Here is a 27,720-nt window from a genome sequence, read left to right as displayed (position 1 = left end):
AGCAAATGTTGAGAATAATATTCTGTTGTTGTAGTCTAATACTATCAGTATATCGAATAAAATTTGAATATCTAATACTTGTGAATTATTTACAGCGAAATCAAAGTGCGTCCATACTTTCTGGGACAGTCTTTATTACGATCCATGAATTGACCTTGACAAATGATAACACGCTTTCATGTACCGGGTAGACATAACTTAGTTGAATGACGCTGAGTCAATTCAGTTTGGCGTTAATAGTGTTCATTTCAAAACTTCAATTTTTACTGTCCTTTTTAATTTTCTTATTGTTTGGTCATACCAGGTATATCGGTATAAAATAAGCATATATTTGTTAACATAAAGCACTAATTGTGAATGGAAAAATTAAAAAATATATTCACCATATTGACCATTGCTTTCTACACATCTTGATCTCCTTTCTGTCAATTGATGGACACCACGCTAATAGAAATATTCTTCTTTTGAAGCAAATCAATCAGACACACAATTTCAACTTCTTCGTAGGAATCAATGCGGAGCCCATCCATGAAAAGAAATGGTAGTCAGAAGGGGCCAAGTCTGGTAAATACGGCGGGTGAGGTAGTAACTCCCAGCATAAACCCCGGGTTTGCAGTTCAATGCATAGGGCGCTGATCTTACAACCCAGTTGTCGTATGTTCGATCCCCGACCTGGGAGGATTCTTAGTGTCAGTGGGATCATAGTACTAGCCATACAATGATTCTGTACGCTATGAATCGGCTGCGAAGTCTGTCTAAACAGGACCAATACTTTGTTTTACTTAAAGATTGTCCCAGAAAGTATGGATGCACTTTGATTTCGCTGTAAATAATTCACAAGTGTTAGATATTCAATTTTTTTTCGATATACTGATAATATTAGACTACAACAACAGAATATTATTCTCAACATTTGCTACTTAGCCATTGTAGACTAGCTGGCGCACCATTTCGCGATCGTTCCTCATTAAATTCCGTACAGACTTCTTGGCGATAAGTTTTGACACTTTTTTCCAATCTTTTTCGAACTGTTGAATGGCTTTCGGCTGCCGAGACATGTTTCCTAAGATGTGCCTTCGTTAATGCCCAAAATTCCTCAATTGGTCGAAGTTGTGGGCAATTTGGTGGATTCATGTCTTTTGAGACGAATATGACATTTTTGGTAGTATACCATTCTACCGTTGATTTCGAGTAGTGGCAAGAAGCAAGATCTGGCCAGAAGACAACAGGATCCTTGTGGCTTCGAATCATGGGTAGAAGTCGTTTGTGTAAACATTCCTTGATGTATATTTCGCTGTTCATTGAAGCAGTGGTGATGAAGGGTTTCGAAATCTTACCGCAGCTACAAATTGCTTTCCAGACCATAGCTTTCTTACCAAATTTTTCGACTCCGACTCCGATGTCTCGGACTGGTTTTACACTTGCCCTTCTCGCACCGTATAATATTGTGGTCCCGGCAAGAATTTGCTATCTTTCTCAGTGACAGTCCGCGTTCTGTGCCCCATTTATACATAATTTTTCGACGTTGTTCTGCTAAAAGTCCACGCATTTCGAAACAAACTAATGAATACGAATAAACAACTGCACAAGTGGTTAGAGAAGATTGTAAACAACAGGACGCAAAAAAATACCTCGAAATTTGTTATTCTGTCAATGGCATTCAAAAATTCATGAAACATCGAGATCTGGTGTTATCTCGACAAAAATTTGATTCAATAAATCGACTTTCGGATTTTTGAGAATTTTGAGATTTACGAAATCGAACATTTTGTTTTGATGCCGAATGCCTTACAAAAGCATGAAACGTCAAGATGTAGTGTAATATCAAAACATATTTTTTCTTGGGAAAAATCAAAAATTTTCTGATTGTCAGAGAGTTGACTTAAAAAAAATTTCGGGATGACACCAGATTTCGACGCTTCGTGCATCAAAAAACCTGTTTTATTCCACCTAGTGGTGCTATAATGCCTTTCTCATATAACTCATAATTTCATCAATATTACTAAAGGATTCATCAAAGAAACTTTTCTTTGAAAATTGAATAGTTACAAAAAAGTTTATTTGAGCATACATTTCGACTATTATTTCTAACTTATCCGGAACCGGGAGCTGGCATAACTGAAATCGGTTCGTTTGGTCAGCAACTAGCATAACTTTTAAATTGAAACAATTTTGGACTAAATTTAGAAGAACTTTTACATATTTTGCATTATCGCTTTATATGTCAGGTTGCAATTTCAGACACAATACGCTGTATTTCCGGAACCGGAAACCGGATTTGGATAAAATTCTACATCAATTTATGGAAATTAAATTAGAGTCTGCGAAGATCGGTTCAGCCGTTTCTGAGGAATTAAAGTGATTTCCGGTTTGGAGCACACGAGCGCTTTTCTGATAATTTTGGAACCAGGAACGATGATCCGGTATACTTATAGTCAACGTATTTGATCATAAACTTACCATACCTGCTTAATTGAATAATTATACGGCTGTTTGAATGTTTTTGATTTTATTTTTCTGTGTCATGTATAAAAACGCGCTCTTGAAAATGAAATTGTTATGCTTATCAGTCTGTAATTCCGGGACCGGAAGTCGTACCCGGCTGAAATTTTATTGTATTACTAGCGGACCCCTGCACACTTCGTAGCGCAATAATATTAGATTAGATGTGAATAAATCAATACTACTTTCAATCAATTTAAATGGTTATTGTCAATAAAACGGATCCTTTTTATATCGCGGATCACAGATTGAGAATAGCTGCTCTGCGATAAAAAACATGTTTTGTTTCTTCATTTTCGGTAAAAATTACACGCGAACAGGCAACATACAATTTTCCATGTAAAAACTCAAACTTCATGACACAAACTCCTTACGATTACTCTTGTGCTTTATTGGCGGTAATATGAAATCTAAACGGACGGAAAAATGACGTTTAAATTTGAATGACATGTCAGTGGGTATCATTGGAATCGTTCCCTCGATAACATTTGCCATTAACCTTTTAACTTTGAACTTTTTTTCTGCACTTGCTCCCAAGGATGGCTTTTATCGTATCAAAGAACGTTCATCGGCAACTCAACTTGAATCAGTGCCATCAAAAAGAGTTGGAAATCATCGCAACAACAAAAACCCGGCATGGCTCATTTAACATAGAATCGACACCAGTGCGAGAGCGAATTTCTCTCGATGATATTTCTGAGAATCAAAGGTTGGCACGCTGCTGTGGGGATCTTCTCTGAAGCAACAAATGGTCGCTTATTCTCGTTTCGCGATCCGATTCTATACAAGCAGTTGATAATTGCGATAGAATCATTTTACTATTGCCGCTTATTCTAACTATGTGCATATAATCTTTGTATAAGTTGTGTCTATGAAAATGTACGTGAATGCTCCACGCAAGGGTTTTGAAATATTGCAACATAGTATGAGAATCAGCAAGTTCTGCGATAATTGTCAACTTGCGATTCTCTCTTGGGAAATTCCACACAGCAACGATCATTATCAGACTGTAATTTTTTTAGGGCCGAGAAATACTCAGAGTATGAAGTGGAGCGAAGGAATGTAGAAAAATTCTCTTGCGGTTCATGCATTGAGAGACTCGAGTTCTTGTAGCATCTTCTACCGGATTGAAAATGTTGTATACAATATAGATAGCAATATAGCAGCTTCTGTGAAATTTTCGGCAATCACCAACACTGCTTGCTCTTGTACTTTCTGTACTTATTGTTGTACTTTCTGAACCTGTTCCTGTTCTTTCTGCTCTTGTTTCTGAATTGTATGTATCAGTTTATGTACCTGTTTCATTACTCCGTATTTCTGTGCTTTCTTTACATGTTCCTGTCCTCTCTGCACTTGTTTCAGTATTTTCAGTATTGGTTCTCTCATGTCTGTACTTGTTCCTGTACTTTCAGTATTTTTTTCACTTTTTCTACCTGTTACCTTCCACACTTGTTTTTAGTGTGTTCTGCACTTGTTCCCCTTATTTCTGTACCTACAGCTGTCCAGGCGAACTTCGTACCGCTGAAAAATTATCTTTGGATGTAAATTATTTCGAACACTAACATAATCAGAATAATCAAACGACTTGTGTGAAAGTCTTCAGAAAAGTGTGGTTATGATTGTTCGCGATCAATGAAGTTGAATGATAAAATGAATCTCAGCAATTTTTCAGTTTGTGAGAAAGTCGATGAATCGTTTCAAACAGGTGAAAAATGTAAATGTTATGATCTCCAAACCCCGTTCAATCGATGATGTCCGTAAAAGCAGCAAGAGTTGTTAGTTAGAGTATATTGTACGGATCTGTTCATAGCCACATAAACGCAAATAATTTGAAATGTCGAAGTACTCTACAGAAACCGATGTTTAGAGAAAAATATGCCCAAAAACATCTCGAGCGGGTTGATATAATTTGGATCGTGTCTGGGCCAATTGAAGACGTTTGAGCCCACATGAACCAATGGCCCCAACTGGTGATGCTAGTTTTACTGTTCGCGTATTGGTAATGCTTATGTAAAATTTAACAAGGATAAAAAAAAATTATCCTTGTAAAATCATTCTGTTCAAACACTCAAACGAAAAGTTAGTAAAATTTAAGCCGAAAAAATCATAAAACATCCTTTGGATTCAAATGGAATTGTTCCATTGCACACTTCAATCTTGCTGTTTTTGGATGTAAGTTCAGCGCATTGTGACAGCAATAATTACATCCATCGTGAAGATACAAATTCACATAGAATTTTAGGAAAACAACGAATCATAAAATAACGTGCTCTCGTTAATCACTTTCTTTATTTTATTTCGTTCTTTAATTTGAATACCGTCATTGAACACAATTTATATATCGAAAAATGGAAACCTGTATGCTGTTCATTTGGCGCCCATACCTACTTGAACATGTGGTTCGAAATAAAGAAACACGTGAATCAAGTAGGCTCAATAAAATTTGAACACAAATCAGCTCGTTTGGCGTCAAACGATTTTATTAATAATCTAGTATTCATATTTTGCTCTCCAACGAGCAAGCATTAAGTACGATTCAGACGGTCCGGCTTCTTCCGTCACCGTCACCGGAACGTCCGTAAAAATTAGTCAAATGAGTTTTCCCTTTGCGCATTCACACGATCCAGCAGAGATCCGGAACGTCAACGGCAAGCTCCGTCAACATTTCTTCGAAAGAATATTTGACGGACTGTGATTATCGCACACATGCACGATTCATATGATTACGGTATTGAGCTGACGCTTGTTATGTATGTATTCGGTGTCAAGATCCCACTCTTAAACAAAATATACCACATATAAGTAATTAAACTTATCGGTAGATTTGCAAAGTACGTTACGTTGTTGAGTGGAACTGATTGTTTTGTTTTTTCCTCTTTCTAGTTAATTTTGAAAGTTGTTTATTCGATTAAAAGGTAGGAAAACAACAGATCGATTGGCTTCAAAAGCTCCCAGATTTTGTATTAGTAGAATAAAATTGTGCGAAACTAAGTTCTTCAAATTCTGCGTGTAATAAAATGACATGACGGACACGGATAGGAAACCTGATCGTGTGAATTAGAATGACGGTGACGGACGTTGACGTTCCGGTGACGGTGGCGGAAGAAGCCGGATCGTCTGAATCGTACATTACACACCTGGATATGCGCCAAACAATCATTGAAGATCTAGCATGCATTGAGCGGAAAATTTTCAAGTCCATGCAAAACATTTTTCAAGATTTTCTCCACTTTCCCGAAGGATTTTACTTACGTAATGTAGCTTGTAGCTTCCGCATAAACGCCACCTTTCGAACAAAAAAATCAATTGTAAATCGGTCCACGCTTATAAGAGAACATTAGCAACACACACTTTTTCCACTATTATTATATATATACCTTATGATCAAAAAAGAACCGGAATTTTCATTTTAAAATTGCCGCGGATGTCCGGTAAATTTTCATCCATTATAAAAATCGCCACACGAAAATTTTTCAACTTCTTTGTATAGACGCCAAACAAAAACTAATCGTACGATATGCGTCAAAATTTGACAGAATGTGTATAAAAGTGTTGCCAACGTTGAGAGAATAAAAGTTTACCGATTAGACAAGCGCGGGAATTTTAAAATGAAAATTCCGGTTCTTTTTTGATCATACGGTAGATATGGGGTTGTTTGAACCTGAGCTTGTAAAAATTGGATGAGCGGTCTCTGAGAAAATCGTGTGCACTTTTTTAGTTAATTTTGCAATTTATTATTACTCCCGAGCCGAAAGTCGTATCCAAATGAAATTTAATAGCACACTATGGGACTTTAATTTGAATCGAAGTTGCATAAAATCGGTTGAGCGGTCTCTAAGAAAATCGAGTGCACATCATTTTTTTCATTTTTTGGCACATGCTACCCCGTTACTCCCGAACCGGAAGTTTAATCCGGGTAAAGTTCAATAGCAACCTATGGGACCAAGAGACCTTCCATTCGAATCTAAGTTTGTGAAAATCGGTTCAGCCATCTCCGAGAAAATCAAGTGTACATTTATGTTACATACACACACATACAGACACACACAAGCATAGACATTTGCTCAGTTCATCGAGCTGAGTCGAATTGTTTATGACATTCGGCCCTCCGGGTCTCGGTTAAAAGAGTCGGTTTTCAAAGTGATTGCATAGCCTTTCTGTACGAGAAAGGCAAAACCGCGTAACTACGGAAATCTTCGTGAAAATTGCCGCGAAAACAAACCTCAGTGTAATATACTTGTTATCAATATTTTTGGAACAAAATGGAATTTCAAACATCTTCTCTGTGCAAACTTCAATTTTATTAGAAGATTCTTATAGAAAATTAGGTTATGTTTTACTTTTTTTTAGTTTTTTTCTATATTCGAATAAAAACTCTATTGTCACGATGTATTACAATAAAAAGTTGTCTAAATGTTTATGTAACTAAAACTATAAAGAAACACTAATGTCGACGAAATATTTGCGAACATATTTGTGAATATAGCAAAATCCGTCACCACGCGAAAAATAGGGGAGGGGGTTCGAATATACGACTATTGGACTATAAAACGAACGCTTATGCATTTAATTGCCAACCCGGGTTATATTTCAAATTTTTAATGACATATTTGCGTATTTTTAAAAATAATCAAAATATCAGGGAAAAATCGAAAAAACACCGTCGTATTCATGCTTTGTTAATTAGTTGCATTTGTGTTGTTGTTCCCTTTTCTAAGCATTTCCAACATAGATTTTATTTTCTTCAAGAAAATGTTGATAGTACATTCGGCACTGGATTCCGATAAACATGGGGAACGTGGCATATGAGCCAATAAGTACTGATTCCTGAAGAGTCTGTATAATCAGTCTATACCATTTTCGCACGTATAGTGTGTTAATGAAAATGTTACATCGGTATCACAGCGATGGCTGCATGAATTTTCAGTGCAATTTTCAAAATTATATTCGAAGGATGTCAAAATAATGAGACACATTAATTCCAAAATCTCACGACACCGGATGGTAAGTGACAGTACAACCAGTACAGCCACCACTTGAGTCCATAAAATCCATTCGCACTGTCGTCAGTAACATCTTTCATCATAAATCACGACACAGCCGCAACAAACCTCGGTACTCGGTAGCACCGCAGCGCGGATTCCCATCTCAAGTAGAAGTATTATTCTGATTTTGTTTAATACGCAACTCATAAAATAATGAACACCATCTTTTCACGGCGGAACCTCCAAAGACATCGTAGAAACTGACGGAAGAATAACGAATCGAGACGATGTTCGGAGACACTAAAGCGTATTAAAGATGCAGTATTGCGAAAGGAGGTTTATTGCATTTTACGTCTCGACAAGCGAGCTTGGAAACGATGATGCGTAGGTGAACAGCATCTCGCCCGTAGTTTCCATTTCTGTACGTGCCATCTCAGTTCTCCCCGAGGAGGTCGCTCGATCGCAAATGAATAATGACTTCAGCCGGCAAGATTTGATCATCATACCGGTGCCGGATGAAGCATTGAGTGCCATCCGAAAAGGTGTGTGCTATGTTCTACGGTTATGCCCTGGGGAAAAGAGATTAGGGAAAAATACGACCCATCGTGTGTGGGGTACTTAGCAGTAATAAATGTTCCGTCCCTCTAGGAAAGCTTTGATATTAACAACAATAAAAAAAACGAGTACCAGACAAACGTCTGGAAACAATGATACATAAATCAAACCAAGTCGCCCAGTTACACACGGTTGTGCATTGCGATTTGCTGGGACGATGCTCCCCAGTGCCCCATTGGCCCTGAGATTGAACTCGAACGCCCTTTCGGTGCTTAAAAACTGATCTTTCGCGGATTTCCAATGGAACATAAAAATGATCCATTACTCGCACAAGCACAAGTCTGATGGAATCGAAAGAAAATCCGAATCATCCATTAAAATGTATCTGAAAGCTGTCAACGCCTGCGATCGCAAACGAAACGATCGACGTCTTTGAAGAATGATCAAACAATGTCAATCAAGCGTGTCACCACGTCTGCGCACTGGCTGAGAAGAGATGCTGGAACCAACATGGCATCCGCGCGGCACGAGAGTGTTTTATTCCTTTGCTGAATGACTAGTTCGCCTTATGTCGAGTATATCCGTTACATTTTTATTAACTTGTTATAACGGAATAAATAACGTGCAGTATGGTAAGGAATACAAAAAGCAGCAAATAAGATGAGATTAATTCAACCAGCAGGCACGTTACCAACAATCAATCGTACGCTGCTGCTCAATTTATCATTCGCTTATAAGAAATATTTCTGCCGAGAAAGAGCAAAAAAAACTATAACGTGTAGAAGTCGCTGGAGGCTCTCGAAATAGTTCTGACCAATATGGCCATTTCCTTTTACGCCGAGGACAACATTTCAGTCGAAGTTGATATCTTATATTCAGACGACATGCCGCACATTGCGATGCCTTTATAGAAGTGGAGCTTGACCGATCAGTTAAGGTGTGTAGATCGAGAATTCCACGGGGAGGCACAAAAATACACAGCAGGAGAAAAATTACCCTACCTTTTTCGTGAGATTGGACAATGTTTCAATTTTTCTAAAGGGAACATCGTAGCCATAATAAAAAAAAATCTTCTAAGTGCTGCGATTAATCTCAGTCGAAACGAATGAATAAACCCCTGAAAATAGTTGAACTCCGTATCCGGCTGTAATGTCAACAAGAAAAGTATATCAATTTAATAATATAATATAAAACAAACATACAACAATCGAACTGTTATTTGCTTATTTACATAATTTCATGTTTAGATTTTCTATCCTGAATCTAGAACTAAACTATCTGTCATCGTGATTCCCTCGCACCTGACTACTGCCATTACCTAACTTTTCCGGGCAAAGAAGGTGTTCAAATTCTCGAAGAAGAGTTCGATTTGGCTGGCCATATGTAATTGTGGTCGAAAATCCAAAAGGCACTATCAATAAGGATGTGTTCGAGAAAGAATGTCTGCTCAGTTTGGCCTGATCTTTGGCGTACACTCTCAGAAAAAATTAAAGTAACACTCGACATAAATTCAAGCATGCCGTAATTGCTTCAGTGATAACACAATATTACATCTATTAACATGTAAAAATAATTGTTGTGTCAGTATCGATGTAAACTTCAGCTAAATTAACTGTGTATTTAATGATATGACTTATCTTTACATGCTTTGAATTGTAAATTTAAGTGAATTACGACGCTACTTTTATTTGCATCTATGAAGACGTGAATTTACACGGTTTTTTCTAAGTGTGTATTTTGTCAGTTTAGTAATTCAATTTGAACTGCTGCGTAGCAGTTTCATCACAATTTGAGCTGATATGCATCAGAAAAAACATCGGAATAAAACAAAACATTTCCTGCTCCACGTTTGATTTTAGGAGCTTTCAATTCGCACGGAATGATGTGGGGTTCCGTTTACAATGATAGCAGATCATCTTTAATATATAATATTTGCGACAATTTCAACATGACAGTATTGAATATGGGTAGCATGACACGGATTTCAAGACCTCCTGCACGTTCAAGTGCATTAGATTCATCTCTTTGCTCGACTTCAATTCACTAGATTGCACCTGGATAGTATTTCCTAATTTACACGGTAGCGTTCATTTACCAATAATCATAATCTCAATTAGCAGTAACAAAGGCAATGCTAATTCAGTTAATATTCCATATGGTTTGACAAAAAATATTGACTGGATTAAATACCAAAATAATATTTCAAGTGTCTTAACTTCAATGGAAGAGTTCCCCCCATTTGAAGAATATAACTTCCTCGTTTGTTCAATTCTGGAGGCCGCAGAACAAGCCCAAACCAAACGATTTTTTGGTCCATCGACCAACAGAGGGCTTCCAAACCCCCACCAAAGAGTGTTCAGATGCTAAACACAAATGCTTTCAAGACGTTTTTTAAACGAGGAGGAGGAACTCCTCAGAATTTTGAAAATTTTTTGGTTTTAGAAATCAAGTACAAGAGCATACTTCGGGCAAAGCAATGTATCTATTGGAAACATTTTGTCGAAGGTTTGTCAAGAGAAACACGGCCAGACGAATGAGGAATCGTAACGTAGGAAATGAGAGTGAGAAATACTCTAACCGAAGCATATTTGATTTTTCGAGGAAAGTTTGTCCAGATTCTGTTCCTACGCAGACCATTATTCGGGAGTCTTCTCCAAATAATGGTACTATCGATAGCCCCTTTTCAATGATGGAATTTTCCATAGCACTCATGTCTTGTTACAATAACGCTCCTGGGTTGGACAGAATTAAATTCAACTTGGTGAAGAATCTGCCCGACCTTGCAAAAAGACGTTTGTTGGAATTGTTCAACAAGTTTCTTGATAAAATATTGTTCCACCTGACTGGAGGCAAGTGAAAGTTATCGCCATTCAAAAGCCGGGAAAACCAGCTTCCAATGGCATATCTCATATAAACACATTGCAATGTTGTCCTGCATCAGAAAATTGTTCTAAAAAAATATTGGGGACACTTGGGTCGAGACGAACGGTATGTTGACAGATACTCAGTTTGGCTTCCGAAGAAATGAAGGGACGAATGATTGCCTTGCATTACTTTCGTCTGACATACAAATTGCCTTCGCTCAAAAACAACAAATGGCCTCTGTATATTTAGACATTAAAGGAGCATTTGATTCATTCCATTGATGTTCTTCCAGACAAGCTCCACCAACATAGACTTCCAGCGTTTATAAATAATTATTTGCACAACCTATTGTCAGAGAAGTGCATGTATTTTTCACATGGCGATTTGGCAACAATCAGAATTAGCTACATGGGTCTCCCGCAAGGCTCATTCCTCAGTCAGCTCCTGTATAATTTCTATGTAAACGACATTGACAGCTGTCTCCTAACCCCATGTACACTAAGACAATTGGCAGATGATGGCGTGGTTTCAGTTACTGGACCCAAAACTATTGATCTGCAAAAACCATTGCAAGATACCTTAGATAACTTGTCCGTTTGGGCTGTTCATCTGGGTATCGAATTCTCTGCGGAGAAAACAGAGCTGGTCGTCTTTTCAAGAAACTATGATCCCGCGCAGCTTCAGCTTCATATGATGGGAAGAACGATCCAACAGATTTTGACTTTCAAACACCTCGGGGAGTGGTTTGATGGGGAGGACACATTAGGTATCTGATAACAAAAGGCCAACAAAGAGTAAATTTTCTTCGAACAATAACAGGATCTTGGTGGGGTGCTCATCCGGAAGATCTAATAAAATTGTATCAGACAACGATATTTTCCGTGATGGAATATGGATGCGTTTGCTTTCGTTCCGCTGCAAGCTCTTATATTATTAAACTTGAGCGAATTCAGCATCGTCGTTTGCGAATCGCCTTAGGCTGCATGCATTCGATACATACAATGAGTCTTGAAGTTCTGGCGGGAGTTCTTCCATTGAAAAATCGTTTTTAGGAGCTTTCATCGCGACTGCTAATAAGATGTGAGGTACTGAATCCCCTGGTTATTAATAACTTCGAAAGGCTGGTCGAACTTCAATCTTAAACAAGATTCATGACAGTATATTTTAACCATATTTCACAGGAAATCGACCCTTCAAGATATATTCCTATCCCTGACAGCCTCGTAAATGTCCCTGACTCAACGTTATTTTTCGTCACATCCATGCAGCACGAAGTGCGTGGAATCTCGGAACACCTACACTCGAAGGAAATCCAAAAAATATTCACAAGTAAATTCAGTCATATTGACTCTGAGAAAATGTTTTACACGGACGGATCACAAATTGAAGAGGCTACTGGGTTTGGTATATTCAACAATAATGTTTCGGTTTCATTTAGGCTTCAAGAACCTTCATTTGTTTATATAGCAGAGTTAGCAGCAGTTCATTATAGTTTGAGTATAATCGTCACATTATCTCCAAACCATTATTTTCTCTTCACAGATAGTCTGAGTGCAATTGAAGCCATTCGTTCAAACGCTGCTGGCAAAAATGAACCGTTTTTCTTGGGCAAAATAAAACAGTGCCTGAACGACATATTGAACAATAATTATCAAATCACAATAGTTTGGGTCTCGGCTCATTGCTCCATTCCAGGCAATGAAAGAGCCGCTATTTTAGCCAAACGTGGTGCTATTGAGGGTGAAATTTATGAGCGACCGATTGCTTTCAACGAATTCTATAGCGCGACTCGCCAAAGAACACTTGCCAGCTTCTTGGGATAGAGATGACCTGGGTCGATGCATTCAATTATTCCTAAAATATCGACAAAGGGATGGTGATAAGTATGTGTTGATTAGTGAAAAGTGTTATTTATTGAATATTGTAGATTCGCGAAACAAAATGTTCAAGCGACGGAAACTGCGAATTTACCGCCCAAAATTAAACGACGTCATTAATATAAATTTACCGCCCAAAATTAAACGTTGTTAACGATCTAAGCGCCATCTGCATATCATTGTCGGTGTTATCAGATTTATATGAAATGTATGAAAATTTACAAGTCAATCGTGTGATTCAAGCTGAAAATCTAAAATTTGTATTTTATTTTATTCTTTCAGTAGTGTGTCATTTCGCGTGGTGTACAGCAATGCGAATAGGCGAAGCAGAATACTGGTAAGATCGTTCCTTAGAGATATTTTACATTGCATTATATTACATTTCACCGCACTAAAAGTCAGGCTAGACTAAATTCCGTTGATTATTCGGGGAACGTTTGATCTATTTTTCTTCGTTTTACGCGCTCAGTATAAGACGCGCGCGTGAAGTTCCTTTTTTGGGACCGTGCTTAACTAGGACGTATGTAAATATAGTTTAGACTGCGAGGAGGATTCGTTTAGTATTTTATTATTTTGGTTAGGAAGTAGATATCGACATTACTTCGTATCGCGAAAGGCATTGTTGTTCGATTGATGATAATCTAGCGATATCTTGCCAGTATCACGGCAGGCCATTTGAAAATAACATAACACAATGAATTAAATGTATAATATCGAAACTCCCGACAGACGGCTGTCCGGAGTTCGACGAGTTTCGTATTTTAGTAGGAAGCACATACTAATATAAAACGCGATAAAATTGCAATGTATTATCGGTAGCCGGCTACCTTGTGCAATAAGCATATGATAATATTATTCGAAAATTTAAGGGTAAGGGGTGCTGCCTAGCGGTTAAGGTTAGAAAATTTTCGATCTTGAAATTTTTTTTTATAGATATCGACTTTCTGGGACTTTTTTGAGAGTCCCACAAAGTCTAATTCTTCAAAAAAAAATTTTCGGGATGACACTGAATCTCGACGTTTCATGCAATTTTAAGACTTTTGGCATAAAAAAACTCATATCCGATTCAGCTCAAATTTTGTATGGGGACTTTTTATGACTAACGGAGTACCAATACACGGGTAATAATTTGAGCTAATGTGCTGCAACGAATAGAAGATGGAGTGTAAAAAATGTCATCATTCAGCAGCACACTCAGTAGTGCGCATATTTCAACCCGAATAAATTTCAATGCACGAAAACGACAAACCTTTACAAAAATGTCTTCATTGTAATACAGCCGGTGAAATGTTCATGCAATAGTCAAATTCAATCACATATTGAAAAATCCACAACAAATCGTTTTTAACCATCTAGGACTTTCCAATTTATGTTGGGAATTAATATGGCAGTAATAATAATAACTCACTTGTCAAACCCGTCGGATATTTAAAAGAATATCCTCAAACCGAATTTAATAGTTGTAATGTATAAAATATTGATATCCACTCGTCAAGCATGAACAAAAAGTATTCCTTTAAAATTAATGGGAAATGGTAAAATATTATTCACTATGTCAGTGCACTTCAAAAACTAGATACTTTCAGTGAACATCTTACAAACTAGTTGTAGTTGCACCTAAAAAAGATCTTGTTCGAATATTATTATGTTCATTTTTAAAATGATACATAGTTGGAATCAGCAAGATGAAGTATTGTTATAATGCCAAAAGTTTTGATTTCACAATAGGCGAGAAATCAATTATAAGAGCATTTTGATTATATACTGAACATAATTATTGTCAAACAAAGCCTGTCGTAAGCCCACTACACTCAACCACTGAAAATGTTTCGTATTTATATGTGTCGGTTTTGTACGATACGCTTTGTGCGTTGATTTTGGCACTGAATTTCACCATAATGCTTGCTCATACCAAACATTTAAGAGAACTTCAATTTTAAGTTTTTTTTTTGGATTTCTCAACTACTGAAAATTATATCACCAATTGCTGACCGTATTTCCGATTATTTGTAGAAAACGTCATGTTACTGTGTTAAATACAGCAAAACATATTCGCAATAAAGTTCTATCCATTCTTGTACAGGGTAAATTATGAAAAGGCGCTCAATAGTGAGTAACGACAAAAAATTTGGACGGTGCTACCTACGGAAGTTTGCCTACATTCAAACACCGAAGCTGCTTAGTATGCGCGAATTCTTTTCAATCGAATCTTAGATTGCAAATCTATCTCAATGCCAAAACAAGTCGCATTTCAGCTATTTAGTGTCAATCAATCTGTCGCCGCAGTTCATGGTCATAACAGAGAGAAAAGCTAAACAGAATAAGCATGCTTAATCTGCATACCTCGTCCGACCAGCTGTTCAAATTCAAAAATCGACATCTAATTCTGCCAAAATGACATGATAATCATCATCGAGTGTTGAAAATTTCGGATTTGTTTGCTCTCTGTACTGGTCCCTATTGGATTTTTGCGGACCATCCAAATTTCTTCGCAAACAGCTGGCAAACAGATGACTGGCGTAGGCGGATGTTTTAGGGAATGCTTTCTGAACTAGTGGGTTTTCGTATTACTTGGTTGGGAAAGAACTGTGCGGTAGACCATTATTTCTCCAATATTTTTTTCTGTACGACAATGACATTCCTATTAGCAATTTTTCTTTTATACTTCAGAATGAAGAAAAATTTTTTTCAATCGGTTACATGTATGTGCCATTTTAAACTAGCGAGATCCGATTGTTCTGTTTACTAGTGTTTACTTCTGTTTACATGCTAAAATGAAAGTTTGTATACTCAGCATAAAAATTCGCTCAAACACAAAAACTGTGCCTGTTTTCGGGACTTATACAAAACTTAAATAAGCACTATTCCGGTGTTCCATGGGTTACGACTCCGTGTATGAATTGAACATTACAAAACAAATGGTTACAGGTAAACACGAACATTTCAATCCTTGCTAGATTCAGCATTTCCGATCCGCTTTTATTCAAAGTATACACGAAGCTGTTGCTGGTTGCCAATAGGAATGGGTGTAGGTTAGTTCTGTCAGTGGGCGTTTGATGGTGGCAGCATTTATTCATTCCGGTTAGAAGCCCCGGCTTCGTTTAAATGTACGGCTTCTAGTGCTCTGCAGGAGCAATGCTCAACAAGCAACTCTACGAAGAAGCACGTGGGCATTGTATTTTTTATGTCCAACCATAGACTTTAGAGACATATTGTCGCTTTCGAGAGACTTAAACTTTTTTTTTACTAATATCGTTACCAAACCGACAGCAAATTTCCTAACCATTCTCTCAAGTCAAAATCAAACTCACTGACCAAGCATATGATATTAAGTTATGACCAATTGTACGACTGAGCGTGACCGATCATAACATTTCCATGAAGTCGAACACAATCTATCACATTTGCAGATTTGATCGAATCACTGTATGTGATTGCATCCGAGCATTCGTAACTTTCTCCAACAGTGAGCTACTGACTCACGCTCTTGGAAACAATTTCGTAACCTTCGTGTTCAATTTTCACTAGTTTTACGCTTCACTGACCTACAATTGATAGGCTGTAGAGAAATATTATCGGTAGCTAACCGGTGATATATTTTCCCTTTCGTGCGGTTGTGAATCATTACCACCCACCAAATGATAGGTTCGCGGAAAAAGCATGAATTTTCCTTATCAATTGTAAACCACTGTTAGTTGTTAGCTGAACCAATGCTTGGTTTATGTTACGAGATGTAGGGTAAAGTGTTATAATATGCCCCCCTTAAGAAAACATTGAGATATTTCCAAGTGTATTGATAAATTTTCCTGGAGAATGTGAGTATTTCATTGGAACAAGGATGAGGAACATAATTTTCAATGACTCCAATAGAAAAGATGACAACTGATTGATACAAACACATTTTTCAAAACGGCCACATTCTTAGTTTTTTTCGCTAGCATCAGACATAATGCCCCAGCAGCCGTAAAATATGTCTCACAACAAATCAGTGGCATGACACACAACAAAATACCTTTTATCCCACAACAATGATGCATTATGCTTCTTGAAATGTCCATAAAGTTACTGTTTTGAGATAATCAGTATGTCAAAGAAATGACGGATAAAACATCTATTTAGTCGAAGCAAAACCTTACATCGAAAAGCTGCCAAATGAATTTTTTAGTTTTTTCATACTTTCCTGCAAACGACAACCACCAAACTTGCATAGCAGAAAGATCCTACGAAAAGATAGTGTTAGTGATAAAACTTTGGTTCAGAAAAGTCTTCAATGCTTAAGAAAGGAAAGGGGGCATTTTGGCTAGCAGGGGCGCTTTATAAGACTTTCCCCTATCTTTCCAATTTTATATTCATGACTACACTGATGGGCAAAGTAAAGTGCCCACCACCACATAGTTTTTTCTGCAATTGTTCTCATTTATTTATAGTCATGAACACTTTTCATATTATGTTTTCGTTTTCTAAAATTGATCTAGACTGTCTTTTGGAAAGATCTAAACCTTTTTCAGCTCAACCTTTCGTCTTTGACTCGTCAGTCTATAACAATTTATGTGAAACTGTTATGCCACTAGTAGATCAAAATAAACCGCGAAATAGCAATTGCTATTTTCAACAACGCAAACATTAGCGGTTTATGTTGGACTACTAGGTGGCATGACAGTTCAACATAAACGGTCATGCACTGACGAGTCGAAGACGAATCGTAAAGCTAAAGAAATTGGTTTTGTGTCCTAGCACAAATATAGGTTAACCTCTGAATGATGTAAGCTTTTTTTTAAAAAAAACCTGTTGTGTTAAGATACCTTTATCATATAACTCGTGTTTTTTTTAATATTACTAAGGAATTCTTCAAAAAACTTTTCTTTGAATAGTTTGTTTTGGAAAACGCTTGGATAACTTTTTCATTTTTTAACAGTTTTGACTCAAACTACTAGGAATTCTTCGATTGTTCTAAATGACTATTTAAAATTTGAAACACTCACCCTATTGTTCCAGAACCGGAATTCAGATCCGAACCGAAGTCAAAAACAGTCTATTTTTATAGACGTAGACATTTTTAATTGAGCATAAGTTTGTTATAATCGACTCAGTTGCCTATGAGAAAATAAAAAGAGTTCCATTTTTGGGTTTTTAATAAGATCGCAATGATTCAGCTGCGAAGTTGGTTGAAACAGAAGGTCCAGTTCCAGTAAAGGAAGGTAATACCAAAGCTTTGTTTCCTGAAAATTAAATTTTTATGCAAATCAGCCTGTAATTCCGGAACCGGAGGTTACATACGGGTGAAATTTGTAAGGACTATATGGGATTGTAAGAAGATTCATTTGAATTTAAGCAAATATATTATATATCAATATGCATCACTCTTGCGATTCACGAGGGACATCACAGTAAAGTGCGGTGGTAAAAAAGGTTACTAATACACTACAAATTTTTTAATGCACATATGACAGCCATGGTTTCAGTACACTGAATCAAACAAACCCAAATATATGGAATATTTCTCGATATACACTGCACGAAAAAATAAGCTGTAAATACGGTTTAGAATTGCAATCTGATACTAACTCGGAAGGGAACACATTGTTATATAAATATTCCCTATTTATATAAATGAGTGTGAAATGTAAACGCAGAACTAAACGAATTAATCTAATGCTAATTCCAGAATTTTACCAACATTTCCGAATTAAGTATTGCAATTTCTTGATTTGAAAATTTAATCCATTTGTATTCAGGTTTACTGTGATAATGATTCCCGATTCCAGTCCAGTTTGTTCAGAGCATATCATTGAACAGCAGATATGTAATACTACGGTATATTATTGTTTGTAATGCTGTTGGCACTACTGGTATTGCTCTATGTCTTTAATTTACTGTTTATCCGTGAGACAAACAGGTCGAAATCATAGTAAGTTTACAGTTAACAAATCTTTTTTGCTTACACATTAATTCACTAGAAAGAAGAACGGCTGATTTTAATTACACAGTGCTGCCACTATGAACATTTATTACAAATGAAATTGAAGAAAGTGAAACATCCTCCGAAAATTTTCATTTTCGTTGGTGATTAAGACGATAGGTCTTAAAGAACGTAATTCTACATTATTTATAGGCAATATTTACTTTCGTCAGAAAAACACATGAAAATGTTCACACCTCTATTTGGGCATCATGCTCAATTAGTTGTGACATTTCACTTCTGGGTGCACGATAAACGCAGACTATTAAATTTGACTAAACTAATAGCCTTGAACGTCACGAGATGGTGTTACTGTGATGTCCTTTTCGATTTGTATTGAATTCGTTAAAGTGATCCATATTGATATATAATATATTTGATTTAAGCTTATAAAAATTGGGTGAATGATAAATCGAGTTTTTTTTTAGTTCATTTTGAATATTTTATCGTAACTTCGAAACTGGAAGTCGAATCCATATGACATCCAATAGCAGGCTGTAAAACTATAAGTTCTTTAATTTGAATATGAGTTCAACCAAATCTTTTAGGCAATCTCTGAGAAAAACACTTTTTTTCATTTTTTTCACATTTTACTCCGCTATTCCCGAACCAGAAAATCGATCCGGGTGAAAATAAACTGCATGTTATGGAATTAAGAGACCTTTCATTTGAATCTAAGTTTGTGAAAATCGGTCCAGCCATCTCTGAGAAAATCGACCACAGATACATACGCACATAGACATTCTGCGTACTCGACGAACTGAGTCGAATGGTATATTAGTCTTGGCCCTCCGAGACTCGGTTCAAAAGTCGGTTTTCATATTGATTGCATAGCCTTTTTATATGAGAAAGGCAAAAATCGAAAAATGACAAATCCTACAGAAAGTTTTTTACGAAATATTACTCAAATTGTTGAATAAAAACTTTCTATTACAAAATAAGTCACGAAAAAGTTTTTGTTAGAAAATCGGCGGTTGGTAGAGAACACAATAACTCATCTTGATCAAGTTCGTCGAGATTGCAAAATGCCTATGTATGCAAAAAATATGCACTTGATTTTCTCGGAAATGACCCAATCGATTTTTTACGAACTTATATTCATATAAAAGGTAATACTTTGAACTTTCCCATATAACGAATTTCCCATGTATTGAATTTTATGCAGATCCGATTTCCGGTTCCGGTTGAGCAAAATATGCTAAAAACATGCACTAAATTTTCTCCGAGATGATTGAACCGATTTCAACAAACTCATATCCAAATATAGGTCATGCAATTCTATAGAACGCGATTGAATTTTCTCTTGTTACGATTTCCGAATCCGGAATTACAGAGTTCGAGATAATTTTTATATAGGGAAGACGGGGGCAAAACTGGTCCCATCGGTTATGTCCTCTATACGTGGGCTCGAGCATTAGCTACGATTAGTTAATGTTAATTTGACATGCCGTCCTCTCATTCGAGCCTCAGTGGTCACTGAGTGCGAAAGTGTCGATTTTTTCGCCAAAAATAAAATTTTCTTGTTTCAGAGATTTTTTATTGTAGAATATATTCCCTGAAACAAATCATGCTCGATGAGTGTTTTCAGATAATTAGGACGCGCTAAATCGAATGGTACTAGTGGTTTTTATGATAAAATTGTTTTTACTTGTGTAACTCAAAGGCAATTGCATTTTATTTCACATATTTCTTTAATAGAATCATTGATTTAAGGATTAAATTGAACTTTTCATATATAAAACAGTTGCAAAAAGCAATTAGACCAAACAATTTGATTTACACACAATATTCAGTCATATGTGATTGTTTTGCGTTAAAATGAGACTGACCAACACTCCGAGCCACATTGCGCCCATATAAGTGAAGATATGTACATCATAAGTAGGGATATGTACATCAAACCATATACCGTTTTGTAGGTTGTAGCTTTGGAACTATTATTTTTATCCGCAATATTTTTGGCGCAAGACCAAAAATAGGGGAGAGTGTTCGGTTACCGACACCCTTTTATTATAAGCTTATAACTTCTGACTAAGTGCACAATATGCGGACATATATACATCAATGGAAAGCTAAAATCCCTAGCTAACAACTGGTAACCGAAATCGGTAAACATTTTGAAAATGGCAAAAATTACTCTGGCTGAGAAAATTTTAATAGCATCCAGTATTAAATCACGAATTAGATCGATCTCACCTCATAAATAATCAATCCACTCAACTTTTCGATTAAGTGGTCTTCAATTTATTATAAAGGGTGATTTTTTAAGAGCTTGAGAACTTTTTTAAACAATAAAACGCATAAAATTTGCAAAATCTCATCGGTTCTTTATTTTAAACGTTAGATTGGTACCTGACATTTACTTTTTGAAGATAATTTCATTTAAATGTTGACCGCGGCTGCGTCTTAGGTGGTCCATTCGGAAAATCCGCTTTTTTATCGACAAATTTTGTTCAGCGATGAGGCTCATTTCTGGTTGAATGGCTACGTAAATAAGCAAAATTGCCGCATTTGGAGTGAAGAGCAACCAGAAGCCGTTCAAGAGCTGCCCATGCATCCCGAAAAATGCACTGTTTGGTGTGGTTTGTACGCTGGTGGAATCATTGGACCGTATTTTTTCAAAGATGCTGTTGGACGCAACGTTACAGTGAATGGCGATCGCTATCGTTCGATGCTAACAAACTTTTTGTTGCCAAAAATGGAAGAACTGAACTTGGTTGACATGTGGTTTCAACAAGATGGCGCTACATGCCACACAGCTCGCGATTCTATGGCCATTTTGAGGGAAAACTTCGGAGAACAATTCATCTCAAGAAATGGACCGGTAAGTTGGCCACCAAGATCATGCGATTCGACGCCTTTAGACTATTTTTTGTGGGGCTACGTCAAGTCTAAAGTCTACAGAAATAAGCCAGTAAATATTCCAGCTTTGGAAGACAACATTTCCGAAGAAATTCGGGCTATTCCGGCCGAAATGCTCGAAAAAGTTGCCCAAAATTGGACTTTCCGAATGGACCACCTAAGACGCAGCCGCGGTCAACATTTAAATGAATTTATCTTCAAAAAGTAAATGTCATGTACCAATCTAACGTTTAAAATAAAGAACCGATGAGATTTTGCAAATTTTATGCGTTTTATTGTTTAAAAAAGTTCTCAAGCTCTTAAAAAATCACCCTTTACTATAAAAAAAGTCAGAAAAAACTTTTGTGTTGATTTTCACGCAATTAAAATTTGTTTTGAGCGCAGCAAAAAGTATAAGCGTCTGTTTGCTTTGGTATTCAGCACAAAAAGAACGAGTTGTTATTACACACACATGACATTTGTCGGAATGACGCTATCTGCTTTCTGTCAAAAGTTACGGTGGGGTACCGGCAACCGAACGCCTTACTCTAGGTATTTTCACCCCGGTGTCTCCTACATACCGATAAAAAAACGGAGAATGTCTTTTGAACTAGCCAAATTTTTTTTATCGGGTGTGTTTTGTTAGTTGATTGCTAAAAACCACTTTGAACCGGAAGTCACCTCATTATTGTTTCTGTGCAAGATTCAATGAAAAGTTTTTGATGAATCCCTTAGTAATATTTATGACTGGCACACCACTAGATGGATTAAAACAGGTTTTTATTTTAAAAATTCACTGATTTCACGCAAGTCACCCATTCAAACGTTATTTTGTAGGATTCGTTCATTTGAATAGAATGAGTAAAAAAAAAATACATTTCATTTGAAGCCAAGCTTGTGAAAATTGATCGAGCTATCATTACTTAAATCAAATGCATTTTTGCCTTTCTCATATAGAGAGGTTATGCAATCACTGTGAAAACTGACTTTTGAACCGAGGCCCGGAGGGCCGAGTGTCATATACCATTCGACTCAGTTCGTCGAGTACGCAAAATGTCTGTGTGTGTGTGTGTGTGTGTGTGTGTGTGTGGGTGTGGTCTTGTGGTCCCATACAAAATTCCTGAATATTATTAAGATCCGATTTCCGGTTCTGGTGTTATGGGGTAAAATGTGCAACAAAATTAAAATGTGTGTTCTAACTTTTCTCATAGATGGCGCGACTGATTATCGAACTCAGGTTCAGGTTCTCATGGTCCTTCACAAAACTTCCGAATTCTATTCGTATCGAACTTCCGGTTCCAGAATTATTAGGTGATTAATGTAAAAATTCCAATTAAAATTTACTTACTCGCTTTTCTTCCAGATGGCGTGACCGATTTCAACAAACTTTGATTCAAATGAATGGTCTGATAGTCCCACACAAAACTTCTGAATTTCATTCGGATCTGACTTCCGGTTCCGGAATTATAGGGTAAAGTTTGTAAAAAATTTTGTAGCATCACTTAGAGGGGCGAAACAAAAAACGAAAAAAAATATCTAAACTAGCCCCAAAACTACTCTATTCGATATTTATTATCAGTAGACTTCCAAACAAATCGATTTTAGCTATCTTGATTCTAAAGTTTCCGATTCCGGAGGTACACGAAATAGTGATCATTTTTTCTCAAATTGATCTCACGTACTTTTCTGAGTGATTGTTTGACCAATTTTCACAAACTTAGGTTTTAATGGAAGGTACTGTGGTCTTGTATGGAATTCCAGAATTTTATCCGGATCCGAAATCTGGTTCCGGAATTATAGAGTAAAGTGTGTTAAAAATTTTATATCTTCACGCGTGCGAAACAAAAAACGTGAAAAATTTAAAATCGACCAAAAAACTAATCCAATTGTTTTCATTATCAGTAAACGGTCAACTGAACCGATTTCGGTTAATCTTTCAAGAATCGAATATATGTATATCGGCTGAAAAGTTCGTATCGTTTCTATGAGAGGGCGCCACTAGAATTAAATCCATACCATTTTCAGTTAGTACCAACCTTCAAAAGATACGTGTATAAATTTGACAGCTGTCTGATTATTAGTTTGTGAGATATTGCATTTTGAGTGAAGCTACTTTTGTTATTGTGAAAAAATGGAAAAAAAAAATTTCGTGTGTTGATGAAACACTACTTTTTGATGAAAAAAAGTACCGCCGATACCAAAAAATGGCTTGATGAGTGTTATACAGACTCTGCACCGGGCGAAGCAACAATTCGTAAGTGGTTTGCAAAATTTCGTACTGGTCATATGAGCACCGAAGACGATGAACGCAGTGGACGTCCAAAAGAGGCTGTTACCGATGAAAACGTGAAAAAAATCCACAAAATGATTTTCAATTACCGTAAAGTGAAGTTGATCGAGATAGCTGACACCCTAAAAATATCAAAGGAACGTGTTGGACATATTACTCACGAATATTTGGATATGAGAAAGCTTTGTACAAAATGGGTGCCGCGTGAGCTCGCAATCGATCAAAACCAACAACGAATTGATGATTCTGAGCAGTGTTTGGAGCTGTTATATCGAAATAAAACCGATTTTTTTCGTCGATATATAACAATGGACGAAACATGGCTCCATCACTTTACTCCGGAGTCCAATCGACAGTAAGCTGAGTGGACTGCACGCGATGAACCGAACCCAAAGCGTGGAAAGACTCAACAATCGGCCGGTAAGGTTATGGCGTCTGTATTTTGGGATTCGCATGGTATAATTTTCATCGACTACCTTGAAAAGGGAAAACCCATCATATATTATATAGCGTTATTAGAGCGTTTGAAGGACGAAATTTCAAAAAAACGGCCTCATTTGAAGAAGAAAAAAGTGTTGTTTCATCAAGACAATGCACCGTGTCACAAGTCGATGAAAACCATGCTGAAATTGAACGAATTGGGCTTCGAATTGCTCCCTCATCCACCGTATTCTCCAGATTTGGCCCCAGTGACTTTTTCCTGTTCTCAGACCTCAAGAGAATGCTCGCTGATGAAAAATTTAGAAGCAATGAAGAGGTAATCGCTGAAACTGAGGCCTATTTTGAGGCAAAGGACAAATCGTACTACAAAAATGGTATCGAAAAGTTGGAAGATCGCTATAATCGCTGTATCGCCTCTGATGGCAATTATGTTGAATAATAAAAACAAATTTAGGCAAAAAAATGTGTGTTTCTATTAAACGATACGAACTTTTCAGCCGAACTGTTATATATATATATATATATATATATATATATATATATATATATATATATATATATATATATATATATATATATATATATATATATATATATATAATTATTTTGATACCAAGTGGTTTAGGAATGCATAGAACCTCGATTTCTTGTGTAATCTAAAAAAGTTTTTTTTTAAAAACATCGAAAATTTACTATGTGTTAAGAAGTGGCGTAACGTTTTTATGGAGGCAACGTTTTTAAGGGGGTCGGCAATCTAATCCTTGGGAACTTTTCTTTTTTTGCTCGCCCAACGTCATCGTTCGTTCCGGAGATGAAATACAGCTTTTTGTTTTGCCTTTCTTTATAGGAAGGTATTTGAATTGCTGGAAAACCGACTTTCGAGCGAAGCCTCAGAGACCCATAGTGTTATATACCAATCGACTCAGTTCGACGAGATCGGAAAATACCTTTGTGTGTATGTGTATGTGTGCACTTTTCGAAAATATTTGAAGGCGCTCAATGCTCGTTCGAAAGCTACTATCGGACCATTGATCAGGTATGAAGACCAAATGGCTGTGACTTTTGGTTCCGGAGATATAATGGTATAAGTGACGTAACCGACAAAACAAGTTGTTTTTTACCGCTCTAATGTATATAAGGGTGCCAATATTTTGGGATCACCTCTAATTTCGTAAAGCGCTACTGTTCAGAAGTTTAAGCATTTCGTAAAAAGTCCTCATGCTAAATTTGAGCTAAATCGGACATGGGTAAGGGGTGCTGCCCAGCGGTTAAAGTTCGAAAATTTTTGATCTTGAAAAAGCACCATAGCGGGGAGCACCAAGAAATTTCCGAAATCGAGAATTTTTTTGGTGCCAAAAATCTTAAAATGGCCTGAAACGTCGATTGGCATGGCAAATGTCAAGCACTAGTTTGGAAAAATGATGCCGACTGTGTGACATAAACACTGAAGCATGCTTTTGTGAACTACTCGAATCAATCTGAATATATTGGTGTCAAAATTAGTATCCGAATTTTTTTAATAAAAGTATGAAAAATATTTTCATGAGACTGTTATGAAAGAAGAGAAAGGCATTATCACACCACTAGGTGTATTAAAAAGGGTTTTTTTTGCGCTCGCTAAACCAACGATGGGGCGGCAAATCTCTTATTTTGCCCCGGGTGCCAAATTGCCTCGGTACGCCACTGGTGTCAAGGAGTAGAGTTAAATAAAATCTAAGACATATCAAGAAAACCGGATACCTTTGAAAACTCGCGGAAAAATAGCCTGGTAAAAAACGCATAAAAACCCGCATCAAAAAAGATTTCAGAGTATGCACTTTTAATAATTTTGTTGCCCAATTTACCGTATTACTTCCGAACCGGAATGTCGATCTGGTTAAGAGTCCTTTCATTTGAATCTGAATTTGTAGATCGGCCATCTCCGTGAAAAGCGAATGCATCCCAGCTAACCAAAAGTTCGGATAAAAGGGACAGAATCTAAGCTACTTCTAGAATACATTGTTCAGCTTCTATGCAACAAGAAAGTTCACGCGGAACTTGTTCTGTATCTCGAACTGTCAAATATTACCACGTGTTTTCTTAAACAGCGAGAAAGTTCACGCGGAACTTGTCCTGTAATTTCAAGTTCTCAAAAATTCCACATAAGCACATTTTTCATGATAAAAAGTAGGGAGTAGGCAGCTTTCGAGTGATCAAACCATCGAAAGATCAATGTAACGAATTTATACATTCATTTAAGGCGGACAATGAAGGAAAAACATCTAGAATATGAGATTTTTTGCGTATTTGCGTATTCTTAGTACACTGATTTCATTGAAGTTTATTATTATTCATTAAACGCATTCAACATTGAATTTTCAATTTTAATAGTGCCGTTTATTTAAAAATTGTCCTGGGTTGGCGGTTCAATGCATAGGGCGCTGGTCTTACAAACCAGTTGCCGTATGTTCGAGTCCCGACCTGAAAGGATTCGTAGTGTCAGTAGAACCGTAGCACTAGCCATGCAATGGTTCTGTACACTCTAAATCGGCTGCGAAGTCTGATGAAACAGAAGGTCAAATTCCACTACAGGAATGTAATACCAAGGCTTTGCTTTTTATTTAGAAATCAAAAGACATATTAGTTTATTAATTTTTTGTTTTTTTTTGTTGAAACAATCAGCGTGTAAACAAAATCAAAAAATACTACAATTCTGGGATTGGGAGGTTCTCCGTTTAGACCATACTCCGTATAGTCTGTACTTTCACGTGACAATTTTTGATGAAGTTTTGTTGTTATTTGCCTATTTTTCCCAGAACTCATAACCATTTAATGAGCGTATTATATTTCTACTGGGTTATCCGCCCTTCATTGATAAAAACTGGTTTTGAAAGATTACTAAATTCCATGTACATTGCAATTGTGTACTTGTAAGTACTTGTAAGGCTACTTACCACCTGGTGACAGGAACCAAAACATCGAACTAATTGTCCACCATTGGTTTAACCAAACCTGTCAAAGTTAATCCCTGCAGCAAATGCACACACACACACGAAAAACGTTAGCACAACTTCATTTCCATCCAGCTAAAGTCAAGAGGTCGGTACATGAGCTTCGAATCCACTTAGTTGATCGGCGAGACCATCAAGGTCTCCGAGGACTCCTACGCGATGTTTTCGTATCCGCCACACACAGAACTGTACAACGCAGGCAGTTTGCGGCGTAGTTTTTAATGCCGACTAGCGACTAATTTTGTACTATCTCAACAGAAATGATTAAATCCTTTCATGACAAATTGCACTTCTAGCACCACAATGTCTTCAGTAAAATCAACATGATTCAATACCGCGAAAAATTTGCCGCCTTCTGTCTAGAGTGCTTGCTTCTGGCGAAATCGTAAATTTAGACTTGTCTCAATTGTGCGCG

General features: G+C 36.8%; 1 protein-coding gene across 2 annotated transcripts in view; it reads right to left on the bottom strand.

Annotated features, from left to right (window-relative positions):
* LOC131430992 (serine-rich adhesin for platelets) overlaps positions 1 to 27,720 on the bottom strand; it is a 371,249-nt gene extending 343,529 nt beyond the window's left edge. The window contains exon 1 of one of the 2 annotated variants that reach the window (XR_009229618.1): positions 27,249 to 27,720. The gene's annotated coding sequence lies outside the window, so the exon portion shown is untranslated. The remainder of the gene's footprint in view (positions 1 to 27,248) is intronic. The other variant, XR_009229616.1, reaches the window with a different exon arrangement.

Source organism: Malaya genurostris, chromosome 2 (assembly GCF_030247185.1).
Source record: "Malaya genurostris strain Urasoe2022 chromosome 2, Malgen_1.1, whole genome shotgun sequence".
Classification (NCBI taxonomy): domain Eukaryota; kingdom Metazoa; phylum Arthropoda; class Insecta; order Diptera; family Culicidae; genus Malaya; species Malaya genurostris.
This window is presented reverse-complemented; position numbering and strand designations above follow the sequence as displayed.